Below are 20,275 nucleotides of genomic sequence, written 5' to 3' on the forward strand. Positions count from 1 at the left end.
GAAAAATTTAATCGAAAACTAGAATTAGTATTCAAATAAAAGTTTGTAGAACTAGAAACAAATATTGGAATATTGTCATTCGTTTGGAAATATAATTCAAATACATATTTACTGTATTAATGATCAAATTTTTCGCAGAAACTTTTATCATTTAAATCATCATAATGATGTAAATGTTTGAACGAGTCATTTGTTAATAAACATTTGAAAAGCTCTTAAAGAATAGTAATTAAATTCTAGGAATTTAAATAATTATTTCAAACGGAAATGGTAGAAACGATATACCTACATATGTAGTATGTATTCATTTCAGAAAATTGTAAGTTAATACACAAAATACAAATTATTAAAATTACTTACTTAAATTTGTAGTGGTTGCTGTTGTTGTAGAAGTAGTAGATGAATCCAATATCTTATTAAATCCCTGGGGCAGAGAAGATTAATCCAACAATATGGTTGAGTAAATTAACGAATAGTGAGTTTGTGTGTCGACAATTTATTGTTTATTTTATTGTATATTTAAATAAAATAATAATCCAAAGTTTATGATTTTTCTTTTTTTTTATTAAATTTTCTTCACTCTCTCTATTTTTCTAAGATGATTTTAATTTTTCCGGTAAAACGTAGTTGGGGTTTTTTTTTTTTGTTTTATTAACACAGCACTTTGTTTTTATTAGTTTTATTTATTTTTTTTTTAAATAATTTATTTTACTAAATTAATAACACTTTAATAAAAAAAATATTTTAATAAGAATGAATTATGTTTTTTTTATAAAATAAAGTATAAAACTTAAAACGACAAAAATTATAATTTTTATAATAATTTGTAACTAAATGCAGTAGAGTAGCGAAAAAAATCAATTAAAATAAACAAAATAACGTTAGCTAATGTTTTTTTTTGTAAGTTCACCAAGTTTTTGTTAATTTATTTTAATATTTTATTAAATCATGTTTTTTTTATGAAGAAAAAAAAAAACTAAAGAAAAAAATTATAAAAAACACGTTGATTTTTTCAGTACTTGTCTTATAAACGCGCGTTATAGCACGAAAGTCGAACACACAACTGGTTAAGAGCGGAGAGAAGATGCAATAAAGATGCACTTTTTTTGCAAATAAAAAAACCCGATGGATGACGTTTAACGAACTTCGTTAAAATAGTTGAGAAGGAAGATGATGATTGTGATGATGATGTTGATGATTATTGTTTATTTAGCAACAACAACTAACTTTGGTACTATTTGCAAGTCTTCGTTAAACAAAAACAAACAGGGAGAGTTTGGTTTCTTTAAGGGAGATCGTTGAATGCACTTTTCACACACGAACACGTTTCTTTGTTTGTTGTTTGTTGTATGATAATGATATAATGGTGTTGTTGTTGCAGTTGTTTGTATTAGTGTTTAATGCACTTTTATTGTAACTGCAGTTGTTGTTTAAGGGTTAAATAACAAACTGCAATTGTTGTTTCACTTCGTCGTTACACGATGATGCACTTTTTTTCACAGTTTCGTTAAACTTACGAAGTTTGTGTAAATGCAGTTACTAAGTGAGAGAACACACACACGCACACACACAGGGAGAGAGAGTGAATTGAATTGAATGAATGAGTGAGTGATTAAATGTTAACGAATCTACTAGTTTAGCTGAGTGTTTTGTATGTAATGATGATGATAATGACGATGATCAACACAAATTATATTAATAATAATGATGTATATGATCGATTGTATCGGCTTTAACTGAGAGTAAGAGTGCGTTTTTTTTTTTTTGTTATTTGTTTGTTTCGTTGTCGATACTTTCGTTATCGTTTATCGGGGCCCGTAAGAGAGGGAGTAGCTGTTAATATAAACTTGTTTTCTGAGTATTATCGTTGTTATTTTTATTGTTGCTGAGATGCAACGGATGCACTTTAACACAGAGTTGTATTTTCTCTCACTGTCTGTGTAGGTATTTTGTGTTTTTTTATTTATTTATTTTAATTTTTACCGGTTTTCATCATAATTTTTAAAGCACTATGAATTTTATGCCACGTGTTCGATTTTTATATGATTTTAAGTAAATTTTTTTAGGTTATAAGTAGCTAGTACTTTAGTAATTATTTTTAATGTTTAATAAAGTAAATGCTTTTTGTTTTAGTGTTAAATTTTATTAAAAATATTTTAAAAACTTATAAAAGAGTTTAGGCACATATTTTGTTTGTTGTTAATTAGAATTATAAGGATAATTTTTAACAAAATTACCAAAAGTTTAAATAAATTTTTGTTTTAAAAATTTAAAAGTTTTATTTTTAATTTGAGATAAATGTTTTGTTTTAATCAAATTTTAAAATGTTTTTTTCTTTTTCTAAAATTTTTCTTTATTTTTATAATATGTAGGTATAAGTTTTTTATTATTTCAGAGTTCAAAATCAAGTAGTATTTATTTCACTTTTTTGAGGTTTAAAATATTCGAAAATGATTTTTTTGCATTCCCTAACATGACGATGCATTTTAGTTTAAATTGTATATAAATTTCATAGATTTTTTTGTTTAACAAATTTGTTAAGTAATCAATCAAAAATAAGAAAATTTAATGACACTAACTTTGTTATGTAGGTATTATTTGTTGCGGTTTAATTTGAAGAAATTTTGTTGAATTTTATATAAAGTTTTAAGTATACGCGGACTTAAAATTTTTGTTTTAAACTGGAAAAATATTTGCACGTAGTTTCAGGTTGTTGTTGGTTGTTATTTTTTTTTATTAAAGATGATGATGATGACGATGTTGTTAAATATTTTTTTAATTTATTTTTATTTTGTTAAATCCCAAAAGTTTTGTGTTTTATTTGTAAACGAAGACAAAGAAAATTATTTAAAAATTTCGTTTGAAATTGCGGTACGGTTTAGAATTTAAATCCAATTGTGTTGTGGCTGCGTTAAGAATTTTTTTGATATTGTTTAAAATTTTTTGTTAGAAAAAAAGAATGTGGAAAAAACGGCGATATTTTCACATTGTCGTCCGTCCGCGATACTAACGATTGGTAGGCAATAATATTGTGTCTGACTCTACTAAAGGCTGAATAATCGCATACAATGCCAATAATTTGAAATTTGAAAAACAAAAAAAATTAAAAAATTTACTCACTCACACACACATTCATGCACTCTGCTACAACTGCAGCGACAACAGCAGCAGCAAATGGAAAAAAAGCTTGCAGATTTCATTTTGCACTCACCTATACCGACACATTAATGCCGGTTGCCATTACCCCCCTCGTAGCTCTTGAGACTCATAAGTAGACCGTCCTTACCTAACATTCAATTCATTTTATCGTTTGTTTGTTTTGTTTTCATATTCGTCTTAAGATCCACTCACTACATATGCACATGCGTCTCACTTATACACTTTCAAAATGCAGTTCAACCACCCATATTTTTTTTTTTCATCACCACAATCTTCTATACAACTCAAAGACCTCAAGTTTAGCTCTCCATCATCATGCCACCACTCACTCTACCTTATAACACGCTCAATCTCAATCAAGTTTATACCACTACATACTACCATCATTACTCTCTCATTGTAATCGTCATCACATAATTCTCTATAAAATAGCAAATCAAACAGAAAATTAAACAACAAAATCAACTTATTTTTGCAGTTTTGCAGCTTTTGCAAGCTACATTTCAGGCTCTCTTTTCGAGCTCTCACAATCTATAAAATGAATTTGCAGTTCTGCATTTTCATGACAAAAAGACAAAAAAAAACACACACAAAACCTTATACTACTCCTCACTTAACTAATATTTATACTTATACTTTTATACATTTCATTTTAGCTTTATCTTTTCCCACTTTATTTCCATCAGATATTGTACATTATTTCATTTCATTTCATAAAGTATAAAGTAAAACAGCAAAAAATAAAATAAAATCAAACCAAAAATCTTTAAAGAACATTTCAATTAACTGCATTTTGTATGGAGACTCAAGTACATCAGTACAATTTTGTTAGAGCAAAAGAGATAGTCAGACCCTTAGAAAGAGAGCACAAGCCAGGCACTGAGTATCTTTAAGAACAAGTAGCTGCTGTCACACACCGCTAATAGATAGAAATTTTTTCGTTATAATATTTATTATTATTTTTTTCTTCTTCTGCATTATTGTATACATATGTACGAGTATTATTATGATTTTGCTGTGTAGATCAGATAAGATCTCATAATGATATAATTTAATACATAAGGTTTTTTCTTAATTCTTTTCTTTCCACCATTTCTGGTTGAACACAATAATTATACATACCTAGAGTACTGTATATGAACATTTATTTTAAACAAGTGTGTAGGGAGGGATAGAGGGAGGTTTATGTAGGCTAACAAGTTGGGGATTAAAAGCTTAAAGCTAATTGTAGATTCGTATCTCTAAGGATACATTATTTTGAGATGGTTTGTTATCAATGTTATAGATATTGCAGGTAGTAAGTATTAATTATTTTATTATGTACTTAGAAAATTGAATTGTTACTTTGAAAATATGTGATTATATTAAAACATACATATCGTCACCTAAAATGCAAAACAACGTATCAGCAAAAAATTCGAAATTGATTTTATTATTGATTACAATTCACTACATCATATTACATATGTGTACACAATTTTAAACTTTTATTATCAAAAATAACCAAGTTATAACCAAAATATAAACTAAAGTATCATCAAGTACATTATTTTTTTAAACAAAATAACGTATACGCTTTGAGTAATTAATTAATTAACCCTCAGACGGTTGAGTAGCTTTTGCTCTTATACGAAGACAAGATCCACAAGGAATTTTATATGAAAACGCATTTTTTAAACATTTTTTTTTGTTTTGATTTTTTATTATTTACTAATTATACATGTATAATGAATGTTAGAAAAAAAGGTAAATCTCAATAGAAACTAAACTATTGGTCGGATCGCTTTGATATGGGGGTATACTTCCCATGGACCATCAAGGAGTAATTTCAGTTTGAAAATGAAAAAGGTCCCCAGGGACCTTCGCACCCGCCGGAGGGTTAAACGTATTTATCTTATTTTAGGTAGTATCCTAATTTTTTTAAAATAAATTTGTTGCAATTGAATATTTTCTGCAGTCTTTATGAAAATTTAGTGAGTACCTTTTTTTAGTTTAAAAATGTAGTTGTCAGTAATTAAAATAAAAAAAAAACATACATTTAAAAAACATTTAAAAATGTATATGGGCAATTCCATTCCAAAGTGAAAAAATGTCAAAATAAATAGAATTTTTAGTTTGAGAAAAGGCTTACCCCCATATGCATAAACAGTTTATAAATTTATCAAAGGTTTATAAAACTGATTTTGTATGGAAATTTTGTTTAATAAACCTTTGATAAATTTATAAACTGTTTATGCATATGGGAGTTAGTTTATAGCTCTCAATTAGCCCTATAATTGGTGGTAAGTTTGATTTTGGGCAAGTTTTCATTTTCAAGATAATTGCAAATAACCGAGGCATTCGCACGGGACAAATACAAAAATCAATTTCGGGGCCAACCATTCGAGCCAATTTCAGCGAAACCAGATCCAATATTTAAATGTGACTAATTTTAGAATTTTGTGCATTGATGTCTCTTAAAAATGGTTTTGATTTTACACAAAAATTAGTTATACTTTTTTTTTAAATTAATTTTAATCACAGTCGCACGGGAAATTTTTTTCCATCATCATATTTATGTAGTTTCTATTGCTTTTTTTACGAAATAATATATAAAAAAAACTTAGTTTTTAAATTAACAGAAGTATTCTATGTATTTATTTCAATATAATATCAACAAAATAAAAACGTAAGAAAAATATTTAGTCCGAATAAGCCCCTGTCTATACTTGACAAATATTTACCATAACAATAAATGACATTTGTTTTCAAAACAAAGTTGTCTGAGCAAAAACACTAACAATTTTGTCATAACGAAGCAATAACATTAAAAAATTATAATTTTTATCTTGACAACCATTTTAACGTTTATCATGCCAAAAATTTATCAAGTATAGACATAGGGAAGGTATTGTATATCAGTAAATACATTAAAAAAATAATTTTAGATGAAAGAAGTTTCAGGAATATCAAACGGATATTTGTTCCAGAATATGCAGTTCTATCTGGTTTTCCTTCTTGCCCATTGCAACAAAAGTAGTCCAACTGCGCTATACCTGAAATGCTTTTCACTTCTCTCCATTTTTTGTCTAAATTATATAAATATAATTTTAGCATATTTATATGGTGCATATCTACATGATTTATTTCATTTATGTATCAAAAAATAATTTTCAAATTATTAAATTTAAGTGTGAAATGTCGCACGGGATCAACATTATATGAGTACCAAAATCATAAATGTTCTTATTTTTCAGGAAGATTTTAGATATCAAAAGTCAATGCATAATGTCTCTCTTTAAGAACTTGTATCAAAACAAAATGTGCATTATAAATATTCAAATCAGAAAAGTTGCCCTTGGTCGACTTTGCATTCGAATATCTCAAAATGGGTTATGAAAATGGGATAAAACAAAGTGTTTTCAAACACTTTTAATTTTCTGGTCTCGGTGGAAATGCCCATATATAAACTGATTTTATTTAAAATAAAAAAATATTTTTATTTAAGTTTTTTTTTTCATAAAAATTTATATTGATGATACGTTTTTTTGTTTCAGAAAAAAATAATTTTAAAAATTTTTTTCTTAAAGTGTGCTTTGAAAAAATTATTTTTTTATAAAATATATTTCTAGTGTCATTGTAATTCATATTTGAAAATTTTGTTTCAATATCTCAAGTAGTTTTCATTTTATACCGTTTTTTGCTTCTCCTATAAACTTATAAAAAGTGATGTTACGTTATTTTGCATTTTAGGTGACGATATTGTAATTATGTTATTTTCTCAATATTTGACATTCATTGTTCTTATTTATTAAAAATATAATCACGAAAAGAAGGCCACATAACCTTCAAATTAATATAAAAACACTGATAAACAAGGCGTATGAGTAATATCCAGTATTTAGCAACAAAACATAAATTTTACAGGAGACGGTTTTTTTATTTTTGATTTTCAGAAAAATATTATAACATGTTCTTAGTTATTTACCGACTAATAAAAAAAAAATATTGTTTGTATTTATTGTTCATTAATTATGGTGCTTACGATACAAATTGTTTATGTTAGTCATCACAAAACGAAAAATTTCTATCAGACAAATAAATTTTTGAAATCAATTATTTTACATGACCTATATAATTTAAAGTTCTCCAGAATTTCGAAATTCGCTTAAGTTTTTTTAATTCAATTAAATTTATTTATTTTTCATTAATATATCGAGCCCTAAGCGCCAAATTATCGTAAGCGACAAAACACAAGTTTTACAGGAGAAGTTTTTTTGATTATTTTGAAATTTATACACAGAATTAAAAATGTTATGATGCGATATAATATAATTTCGTTCAAGCTATTTGTTTATTTTTCAAAAATATTTATAACTTTTGAGAATTAGCTGATCTTTACTCGTTATATTGTGCTGCCGAATCTTTCTTTCCAAGTGCTTTCCAATGCTCAATCGGGTTGAGATCAGGTGACTGAGCTGAGCGATTTAAGTGCTTAGGAACATTATACATATGTAAGTCATTCCTTTACTAATCTAGAGGTGTGTTTGGGATCGTTGTCTTCTTGGAAGCAATACAAACGTCCCAAGCCTAATTTTTCAGAACTTTGTTTTAAGTTTTCTTTTAATATATTAAGGTATGCATATTTATCCATCGTGTTTTCAACAAAAATAAGATTTCCCACCCCAGATGAAGCCATCCAACCCCAAACAATAACATTACCTCCTCCATGCTTTACGGTTTGCGTCAAATGCTTCGGATTCATATCAGTATTTGACTTCAAACATTCAATTTACTTTCATCGCTAAAAATAACTCGATCCCAAAATAAAAAATCTCGATATCGTAATCCAATCTCTTTTTCATGTTCACTTTTCGAACAAGGGGCTTCTTACGGCTTACTCGACCATTGTATCCATTTAGTTTAAGAGCGTTTCTTACAGTTTGGGGGTTTGCCGTTAATTCATCACTGTCAGTATTATTTTTGGATTCCCTGACAACAACAAAGCTGGTCCATTCCATGCACAGCCATTAAAATGAAGCTCAGAAAGGAGGACCTACCACATATTAAATGCAATTAAGTTTAATATTGGGATTCCTTGCCTTAAAATAGTTAACTGTACGGAGACTTTTTTGGTGATACTTTTCGTACAATTATTGAATTTATGTAAATTTTTATGTTTTTAAAGAAAATGTTTGTATTTTTTTTATGTTAATTTCTAGTTTATAAGATTTTTTATAAAATGAATTAAAAAAAGGTTTAAATATGTATTGAAAAGTGACCATAAATTACTAGTTTATATTATGAGTATGTCTGTACGGAGACTTAATTGATTCAGTGTACATATAAACGAAATTTCTAAAATTAATATTTTCTTGTTTTTTTTATACCCTTGACTGATTTTGTCATTAAGATTGTAACCCATCAAAATATTTGTTGCAGATCCACATTATTCTGGGTCCACGCTATGTCCTCTGTTGATATGGTTTCTTTGGTATTGAAAATGTCCAATATTTTCACTTAGCCCCCATACAAATATCCCCACAGAATATTGTTTGAACAGCCATAAATATGTTGATTATTCGGCAATTCTCATAAAATTTTGCACAAATTAGTTCTAAGTACTCTGAAATTATACTTTAAAGTATGAACCATACAAGGTCCCCCTCTGAAAATGACTTGAACAATCATAATTGTCTTATAATAATTATATAAACCTAATTTTTTCTACCAACTTTTAGCCTAAAATGAGTTAAAATCTAAAATTATGTGAATGCATTTAGAGCATATTACAACTGAATATGTTTAATTTTTAAAATTAATTTGTATGTATTAGGCTGTGTTGAATCTTATTACCATTTACCAAATAATACTTTAATATAAACATTTGAAATACATATTTTTATGAAAAAAAAAAATTTAAATTTTTTTATTTCTATTAGTGCAAAAACAAAATAGTTTCACAAAAAAATTTGTTTTGGTGAAAAAAAAAAATTCGACTTAAAAAATATTTTTCCCAATTTTTTTAATGTTTAGCGAAAAAATTTATCAGCCCAATTCTGAAAGAAATAATCCCTGGGAGTTTTTTCCGTTATCTCATTTTTCATAATCTAAAACTACCGGGGAATTTTTTTTTCATAATTGGGCTGTATTTCGACTTTTTCAAAACATTTCTGGTTAAAAAATATTTTTTCCGATTTTGACACATTGTAGTCCAACCTTACTATGGTCTTATTTACGTCGTTGCAAAGGTCTTGGAAATATCTATCATTAGATATCCATTTTGTCTATATTAATGACATAGTAATCCAGATATATGTAAAAAATCGAGGTTGTCCTTGTTTTTTCCTTATATCTCAGCCATTTGTGGACCGTATATGTAAGTTAGTTGGGGGCTTCGGAAAGTTGATTTCAACACACAGACGGACATTGCTATATCGACTCCGCTATCTATAACGATCTTATAGATATCGGAGTCGATATAGCTGATACCGTATGTCCAATACTCATGGTGGAGGGCATAAAAAAACGCCTCTCACGATTCGCTACGATGACATGGAATAGCCAAAAATTTTAAATGTCTTTAAAACCTTTAATAAATTTAAATATAAATTACTCTACCAATACAGATTAAAAAATAGTTCAAACCACTAATGTCAATTTACTTCTGGCGGCTGAATTATTCAGAGAACGAGAGTGAATAAAACAAAATTAAAAATTCGCTTTGCATCAGTCAGTCACTCAGTACAACAATATTTGCACTGAATCGAGGGGCAAAACAAAAAAAAAGAATTTTTATTTATTTTATGGACACTGGTCATACATGCCGTACGTAACACACAAAATAATGGTCGTACTTGTACCTCTGCACCCCTGAGTACACAACAGCAGCAGCATACGAGGAGCTCAATCAAACAAATAATAAAATTACACTCACACACAAAACATCAGACAAAGGAATTAAAGGTATACACAAGGTCCTTGATGTGGCGGTGATCATTTTCTTGGCAGAAGAATAAAAAAATAAAAAATTTAATAACAACTACAACAAATTGAATTAAGGATATTAAAAGGATACAAAGATACACATACATTCATACATGCAGATATTTGTATAAAATTTGCTCCTATAAAGCTGTATTGTGTAGTTGTGTGCTCCTCACTGCTATCGCCACTTACTACATCTGTGTACCTCTTCCTCAGTTGTTCGGTGCCAGTGAGTATTTGATTGTACCCTATTTCGTTTTTTTTCCTTAATTTTCTTCTGTACACAACTAAAGTAAATCATTCAATCCCTCCTCTCACAAAAAAGAAAAAGCTAAAGAAGTGTTGGATGTCATTTTATTATTATTTTTCCTTTTTTTATAACGTTTTTTTATATTTAATTTGTGTGTGTAGTTGTTGTTGCTGTTATTATTGTGCCAAACTATACTGTGGGAATAAAAACAGGATTCATATGTTTTGGTCATTTATGTGTGGCATCCTTTTTGTTGGCATTAATAAAATGATGATTACAAAAACAACTGCAACATAAAATCATCATCATCATCTGCTATTCTACGGCTGCTGCTACTACTGCACTATTATAGTGGTCATCACCATCATGTAAAAATATAATTTACTTCGTTCTTGTTGTTTCTTTTATTAATTTTTTTTCTATTTGGTCTTTTAAAACTTAACTGCTTGTTTGTTGCTGTTGTACTGCAGCAATTTGGGGCATTTTGTTTCAGATAGCCAAATTAAGCTGGCAAATATGATTGTGTTTTGTTTTTGGTTTTTATATGCATTTAGAGAGAAATTAAAAACAACTGTTGTTGTATGTAATATGAAAATTAGAACAAGTTGTATGGATATTACAGTTTGCTTAAGTCGAATATAATTGCACTATTCATTTAAAATAAAATTGGGCTACCGAAAATCTGTTTAAATTTGGTGTAGTTTTGAGGTAAGAACAAATTTGATTGAAAATATATACCGTAATTGGTTGTAAAATTCTTTTTGTTAATGTAAAAATATCGTTTCCCAAAATATTTCTTTATTTAAACAAATATGGGGGATTTCACGTCAAGTGAACCAACTTTTAAAATCGATGTCTTCCGATGGGTATGAAATTTGCAACAAGGTTAGACCTATTGGATAGTAATTCAGACAAGATCGGTCAAGAACTCTCGGAGTTAGAGGGGGTCAAAATTTGACATTTTGGCCAAACATGTGATTTTTCTCATCCATGTAACTTATTACCTATTGTTCTTAGCAAAATGTGTCCCAAATAGTTTAGATAACTATTTCTTCAATCTTTCGAAAAAAAAATATTTAAAAAAAAATAAAAAATTTTTAATATTTTTTTTTCCGAAATCAAAAACTTTTTTGACTTTTTTTTCTTAAAATAAAGCTTAGATATTTTCCTTGAGGACCTATTTGTTCGCTTAGTGGGATACGAGTTCGATATCTACCAACAAAAATTGTTTTGTAACTCAAAACATGCAATTTTTTACTGTTTTTGCAAACTTTGTTGACTTTTTTTTCGAAATGGGCCCTCTTTTTATATTTTGCTCAACATAAAGCTCAGATGTTTTCCTTGAAGACCTATTTAGTCGCTTAGTGGGATGCGAGTGGGATATCTATCAAAATAAATGTTTTGTAACTCATAATATGCTATTTTTGACTAATTTTTATACCATTCACCTTCGTGAGAAGGGTATAAGTTTGTCATTCCGTTTGTAATTTCTACATTTTTCATTTCCGACCCTATAAAGTATATATATTCTGGATCCTTATAGATAGCGGAGTCGATTAAGCCATGTCCGTCTGTCTGTCTGTCCGTCTGTATGTTGAAATTATTTTTCTGAAGACCCCAGATATCTTCGGGATCCAAATCTTCAATAATTCTGCCAGAAATGCTTTCCAGAAATTTGCTATTTAAAATCAGCAAAATCGGTCCATAAATAACAGAGATATGAGCAAAAAACCGAAACAACCTCGATTTTTGATCCATTTTTGATCTATATCTGGATTACTAAGTCATTAATATAGACAATATGGATATCTAATGATAGATATTTCAAAGTCCATTGCAACGATGTAGATAAGGCTATAATAGTAAGTTGGACCTACAATGGGTCAAAATCGGGAAAAATATTTTTTAACCCGAATTTTTTTTTCATCAAAAAATTTTTTTTGTCATACATTTTTTATTCCAAAAAAAAAATTAAAAAACTAATTAAAAAAAAAATTTGGAAAAAACTTTTTTTAAAAAAAATTAAAAAAAACAATTTCAAAAAAAAAATTGAAAAACAATTAAAAAAAATTAAATTTTGTTTAAAATATTTAAAAAAATTTATTTTAAAGTATAATTTGGTGAATGGTATATAAGATTCGGCACAGCCGAATATAGCTCTCTTACTTGTTTTTTTTTTTAAAATGGGCCCTTTTTCTTAATTTTTTTTGCTCAAAAGACATATTTAGTTGCTTAGTGGGATGCTAGTGGGATATATAGCAAAATAGTGCATCATAGTCGCATCCCAGTAAGAGACCAAAAAGCTCTTAAAGGAATGTACCTAAGAAAAATATAACATGAAGTCTAGTATTTATAATAACATCACAAAATTGGAAATTAATCCTTTATGGCACTTGGGATTAAAATGACCCCAAACTTTTAAAATTATAAAAAAACCTTGTCAATTGCAATAGTGCTGAACAAAATTTGATTAATAAAGGAAGCAAACTTAAGAATATTATAGTGTGTATTAGAAAGTAGTAAATGAAACCATTTGGAAAATTTTTCACAATTTTGACCACACATTTTGTTAAACGCAAAATATTGTGTTTCTACCTGATTTTTGCCTTAATAACGTAATTAATATTTTATTGAAAATGTTTGAAGAATAAAATTGTTTTTAACCCTTTAGTGTACTTTTGATTTATTAAATTTAAAAAATAACGAGAATAATTCAGTTTATTTAATTATAAAAAACCTTAAAATTAGCACCATTCATATTGACTGTATTTTTCGTGATTTCAAAATTTGTGTGTCATTTTAACACCAAGTGCCATTATGGGTTAATTTCGATTTTTGTGCTGTTATTATAAAAACTAGACTTCATGTTATATTTATCTTAAGTTGTATCAAAATCGGCCCAAAAATAAATAGCATTTCGCTATCTTTAAATTAGAAATTCCAAATATTGAAAAAATTGACTTTTGATCTTCACGATTTAAGGTTCAACGTTTTCCAATTTTAGTAAAAGTTTCAGAGATTATCATCTTGACTATAATATTCTGAATAGGTTTTATTCAAATTCATAACAGTAAGGAAATTGAGCTCATTCGCCAAAATATGGCCAAATAATTTTCAAAAATTTCAAAATTTAAATCGCAGGTACGGAAAAACTATAAGAGATATTTTCATAATTTTTTTTTTATTTTTATTCCCTATTATATTCTAAATAAATCCCAATGAGATGATCAAAAAATACTGAAATCGGTTTCAATGTGCGTGAGAGCTAAGGATATGATAAAACAAAAAGGAAATTTTCCCATGGGGCACAGTTAACGGGTTACGATTATCCAAATTTGTTTCAGAATGATTGTTTACTGTAAGTAGAACAATTAATTATAGGTGGACAACTTTCACAAAGTTTCACAAAGAATTGCAGCAGTCTAATATAATGGCTCCAAATTAGTGAGTGAAGGTATTATAGTTTTATATTTATTAAACATTCGTATCAAAGTAAATATTGAATCAAATTAAATATTTACCTAAGAACTTAAAAATCATCTACAGAGTAATAAAGAATAAATGAAATAAAAATACAAAACAAAACAACACCACACCACATTCACACACATTCACATTATTGTTGTGGCCAGGCCAAAGGTAAATTAAAATACAATGCGACATTTGCATTTTTAATACAAAACTAAACATTCGACAGCGAAAACATTTAAACATAAGTTTTCTTTTATTGTATCAGACGACAATTTTGCTGTTGGTCATATTTAATTTCTTTCTTTGCAAACAATTATTGTGATAACAAAAGAATGACAGAAAAACCGAACAGACAGACTGACATATAGACAGCAGAGTAACTGTAGCTGCAGGGAAAACACAACGAATTTGCAAATAATTTCCTTTGAAACAAAAAAAAATAGTCATCTAGAGAGGCAGAGAGCGAAAAGGAAAACGTGTAAAGAAAAACTCAAATGACTCGTAATGGTGTCACATTCTATGCTCGTTGCTCGCTCATTTATGTTTATAATGATGATAAAGCGAGCAAAATGGTCAACTGATGCAGTGACTGACTGACTGGCCATACCAATTTTTTTCCTCTTAATTTTCTATACTCAAAGAACTACAAATATGCTTTGGCAGCTTAGAAATGAAAGCAAAGAAAATATGTACATGGAAAACAAGGAAGCCTCATCAAACAAATAAACCAACAAAAACACCATGGGCGTACATTGACACTGAGAGCCTGTTTGGTTTGATATAAAAAGGATACCCACAGAACATTCACGTTAAAAACAGCAACAATTTCATTGTATATTCGTGTTTAGAAATGATATAAAGGTTAAGGTATTCATCATTGCAAAAACAAACAATGAATAAGAAAAGCTTAATAGAGTCAGAGCTCTTTAGATGCTACAGCAGCAGTACATAATTTTAAACATTTAAAAATCAGTAGGTAATCAGAAAAGTACACAACACACACACATATGCTGCATGCACTCTGAAAATATTATTTAATTACAACACTACCGCTACATTGAAAATATGCATATGGCTCTATGGACTCCAATAAAACAGAATTGCTATATAGCAATTCGGAAATACTTATAGCTATTATCGATTAGCTTTTTATTAGCAAAAGTAGTGAAATGAAGATATTCTTAAAGGTATTTATAGACGGCAATACTGAGTATTAACACTTTTCAAATTTAGAATATTATTGAAATCGTTCGGTATGTCAAGAAATCGTTTCGAAAAAACATTTATTGTTTACACGATAGTATTACAAATATTTTATTTCTTTGTTCATTTTATGAAAAAAATTTTGAATTGTTTTAAACAAATTTTGAATACCGACCCTAAATCAAAAAAATCATTCGTATTTTTTGAAAATCTAATACAAATTTTGTTAGACGATGAAATTGTATTATGATACTTGAGTTTTTGACAAATATTAATATTCAGTATTGCCGTCTATAAATACCTTAACATGTAACAGCTTCAAAAAATCATAAGTATGTTGTTTTTGGATGTAAAATGGCTGTGTTATAGTCGTTTATGTTTCAAAAAACATAAAATTTCATTTCTTTTGCAATTTTTAAGTAAAATCTTTGTACAAAGCTCGGTTTTCGCGACTAATTACACGCAGAGAAAAAATATAGTTGGGCAAAAAAAATATTGGTTACTGTAACCATTTCAATATTGTTACAAGTTTTTTAACTATATTATATTCACAGTAACCATTTACATGATTGTGGTAACCATAATATGGTTACAGTAAACAAGTATATGTTTGTGACAACCATTCATATGATGATGGACTTATTATATTATGTTGCTCTCGGCTTAAGGCTTATCATAATCTGAGAACAACATATTATGATAAAATTATTCATCATAAATATGGTTGCCACAAACATATATTTGTTTAATGTAACCATATATATGGTTGATACCATCATGTGAATCATAAATTAACCATATTATGGTTATCACAATCATGTAAATGGTTACTGTGACTATAATATTGTTAAAATCTTGTAACACTATTTAAATGGTTACAGTAACCATGCCCAGTTATATTTTTTCTCTGCGTGTAAAAACCAGACCTGTCGCGATAACAGAACCCAAAATTTTAATGAACAATTTTATGTAATTTTTAAAATTAGAATTGTTTTTATTGATATACATTATACATATACATTTTTAGCATTTTTAAAGAAATTGGAGATTTTGAGTTGCTTTTTTGGCAAACATTTTTTTAAGGTAAATGAAGTCCCCCAAAATTTTATAAAATTATTTAATTTTACTAAAATATCAATCCTCAAGTCATAATGTTGTCAACGATATCAAATACTTATATAAAAAGCCTTTATTTACTCCTCAGAAGTTCCACAAATCTTGCCCCATTTGATAAGTTTGTACGTTTATTCATATAATGCGTGCAAAATCTGTTACAGCAAAATTTCTGTTAAATCAGAACTCAAAATTAACATTTGATATGTTAATAACATTTTGCATGAAATATATGAAAAAAATTTTCAAAGGGGGCAGGCAAGGTTTTTGGAACTTCTGAGGAGTAAATAAAGGCTTTTTATATAAGTATTTGATATTGTTGAAAACCTTAGGACCTTTAGATTGATATTTCGTAAAATTAAATAATTTTATAAAATTTTGGGACTTCATTTACCTTAAAAACTAAAAAAAAATTCATATGGTGATTTTCCACGAATAAAAATATAAAATTTGAATTAATGTAAAATTTTAACAATTAAAGATATCATAGCAAAATTTGGAAGCAATATAGACTCAAATGTCCTTAAATCAATGGCATTAGAATTTTTGAAATTTTTTATTTTCAAATACCGAAATTCCTAAAACGGGGAAAATGTGTTCCAAAAACTGAGTTTTTTTTAGAAAAGTGACTACTGTGACGTTATAGTAAAAATACTTAGTAGGTATTTAAGAAACATATGGGGTTATACAAATATGGAGCTTTTTCGTGGATCGATGCTTTGCCTTTTTAGAATTTTTTACTCAAACCAAATTTTTTTTTAAATTGGCCAAGTTTGGATAGGACTGGTGGTGGTATGTCCGCTTAAGCATTAAGTTATCCTTCCGGATCATATAAAAATACTATATAGTCCCGAAGAAATTTGTTTTCTACAAAAGAAAAAATATATGGGCTTTTTTGGGAAAAAATTTAAAAAATATGGCCCTTTTTACAAGTTCCAACTTTGGATGCGTATAACTTATTATAGGGAAGAGATAACTGTTAGCAATTTAGAAATTTAACGCCAATATAGCTGATATTTTAAAAATAAATTTAGACCCTCCTAGCCCCTAAAAAACCATAAGAAGATCGAGCAAAATTAAAAAAAATAAATCAATAAGCCAGAATATCTCTTCAACTAATAGAGATAACCTACACTTGTAAGCGTTTTTTGTAGATCTTCTCAAGGACTATTTATATTCAAAAATTCAGCTCATTCGGATCATAAATGGATTCTTGGCGATTTTTTAAAAAAAATTTGAGGGAAAGTACGTAGACTTTCCCTCAAATTTTTTTTAGCGCTAGGAAGCTGAACAAACTTAAATCAACTCGAAAACACCTCAGCTCAAACCATGTGAAATTTCGTAACAATATCTCCAATAGTTCCCAAGATACCGAATTATTTCCAAAAAAAAGTTTTTAAACCACTGTGCCATGCTCATCACCGTAATCCTTAACTTAAACTTTTTCACAAATGGATCAATAAGAAGACAATTTCTCGCCTAGGAATACAAATGACTGGCTTTTGATCGTAAAATCGTTGCTGATATTGGAAAAATTGTTTTCCTTTGTTTTATAAACCACTTATAAAGCATTTTTTTCCATTCGTGGTTACTTAGCTTTCTTTCTGTACGTACGAACTTTTTTAATAAATTTGCTTGGCTTTATAATGCGGTAAACCGAAGACTTATGCAACTTATAATTCACGGAAAAACCTCTAATTTTTGAAATATCGTTGACTTTATAATATGTTGAATTTTTCCCATATTAAGAGAGAGAATTTAAAAAAAACAAGTAAGAGAGCTATATTCGACTGTGCCGAATATTATATAACATTCACCAAATTGTACTTCAAAATACAACTTTTAAATATTTTTAGGTAAACAAAATTATTTTTTTTTTTAGTTTTTATTTTAAAATTTTTTTTCATTTTTTATTCTTAATATTTAGCGAAAAAAACTTTTGGTGAAAAAAAAAAATCGGGTTAAATAATATTTTCCCGATTTTGACCCATTGTAGGTCCAACTTACTATGGGTTTTATATACGTAATTGCAAAGGTCTTTGAAATATTTATCATTAGATATCCATATTGTCTATATTAATGACTTAGTAATCAAGATATACATATGTAGGTAAAAAATAGGTCAAAAATCGAGGTTGTCCTGGTTTTTCCTCATATCTAAGCCATTTGTGGACCGATTTTGCTGATTTTAAATAGCAAATTTCTCGAAAGCATGTCGGACAGAATTATTGATCATTTGGATCCCGAAGATATCTGGGGTCTTCAGAAAATTGATTTCAACAGACAGACAGACCTACGGACATGGCTTAATCGACTCCGCTATCTATAAGGATCCAGAATATATATACTTTGCGGGGTCGCAGATGAAAAATGTAGAAATTACAAACGGAATGACAAACTTATATATACCCTTTCCACTCATGGCGAAGAGTATAAAAACAGATAAAAGTCGCGAAAATAAAACCCGTTTTTCATAAACTGTCGCAATTATAGAACCTGCAATGTTAAAAATTAAGCCATCGCGATAACCGGTCAGTGGGTAGTCGCGAATACCGAACTTGCACTGTATATCCACCATCAAAAAAGATTGGTTTATGAACTCATGCTTTATTCATAGATATTTCGGAGTCGGATTCCTAATGATTTAGGTTGCGTTTAGCGAAAACTAATTTATTTTTCAGCAAGCAGCTAGGGCTGAAATATTCCACAAATACTCTCTGTTGATAAGGTTTTTTTGGTATAGAAAATGGGAATACTGTTTGAGCTGTGATAAATTCGTTGATTATGCGGCAATTCTGATAAAATTTTGCACAAATTATTTTAAAAGAAAAAAAAAATGTGATATCGAGGGGACCAGTTTCATTTAAAAAAAAAAAATTCAACTTTAGGGCAAAAATTCTCAAATCGCCTTTTTGTGCTCTTCAATTATCTTTTAACAGAAAGAAGCCCAATATCTCTCTACTGGCCTTAGCTGCAGGCAGTTTGGAGGATTTGCCTCTTTTGGTACAAATACCAAATTAATATTATTGTACCAATCAAGACCTTGCTTACCATAGTGACATGATGCCAAATCATCTAAAAATAAGTGGAAACATTAAGAAGACTTATGAATGGAAGCATCCTCTTTTGTAAACATTCCTTAATGTAAATTTCGGTATTTATAGAGCCCTTTGTAACAAATGTTTGGCTTCTTTTGCCGCAACTGCATATTGCTTGTCATACCAAGAACTTTTTGGGAACATTTTCTGCTTTTGGGTCCTAAACTTTTCTACAACATTCTCTCGAGCATTAGCAACATAAAAATATTAACCCGGAAGTTGCGAAAAATTTTCCAGAACATACACATCTGCTCAAAATAATAGATACACCAAAATTTATTTTTTAAAAACGAAAAAAAATAATGGTGTATTGTAAAATTATAAAAAAAATTCAGTCGATTTTTATTTATAGTTAAAAGGAGAGTAAAAAACAAAAAAAAAATATTTCATAATTAATAATAAATATTATAAAGTAAATTAAATTTCTTAAATTTCGAAAAATTTGGTGCTCATAATAATAGATACATTTTTAAAAATTCTTATTAAACAAAAGCTAATAAATTTTATTTTCTACAACATTCTCTCGAGCATTAGCAACATAAAAATATTAACCCGGAAGTTGCGAAAAATTTTCCAGAACATACACATCTGCTCAAAATAATAGATACACCAAAATTTATTTTTTAAAAACGAAAAAAAATAATGGTGTATTGTAAAATTATAAAAAAAATTCAGTCGATTTTTATTTATAGTTAAAAGGAGAGTAAAAAACAAAAAAAAAATATTTCATAATTAATAATAAATATTATAAAGTAAATTAAATTTCTTAAATTTCGAAAAATTTGGTGCTCATAATAATAGATACATTTTTAAAAATTCTTATTAAACAAAAGCTAATAAATTTTATCTTAAAAAAATTAGTTTATTATTAAAGTAAAGCTAGTATCCAGTATATCCACCTTTGTTTTGTAAAACTTTCTCCACTCTTCTGGGCATACTGGATATCAAGTTCTGACACTTCTCCAATGGAATCTCGTACCATATTTTTTGCGTTTTCTCCCATAAATCGTCTTTA

General features: G+C 28.1%; 1 protein-coding gene across 18 annotated transcripts in view; it reads right to left on the bottom strand.

The window, feature by feature from the left end:
* The window catches only part of Syp (Syncrip), a 195,857-nt gene that overhangs the window by 80,364 nt on the left and 95,218 nt on the right, over positions 1–20,275 (bottom strand). The window contains exon 1 of one of the 18 annotated variants that reach the window (XM_065515372.1): positions 361–702. The exons of the other annotated variants lie outside the window; for them this stretch is intronic. The gene's annotated coding sequence lies outside the window, so the exon portion shown is untranslated. Of the gene's footprint in view, positions 1–360; positions 703–20,275 lie in introns of those variants that run through there. 18 annotated transcript variants of the gene reach the window in all.

This window comes from Calliphora vicina, chromosome 1 (genome assembly GCF_958450345.1).
Source record: "Calliphora vicina chromosome 1, idCalVici1.1, whole genome shotgun sequence".
Taxonomy (NCBI): domain Eukaryota; kingdom Metazoa; phylum Arthropoda; class Insecta; order Diptera; family Calliphoridae; genus Calliphora; species Calliphora vicina.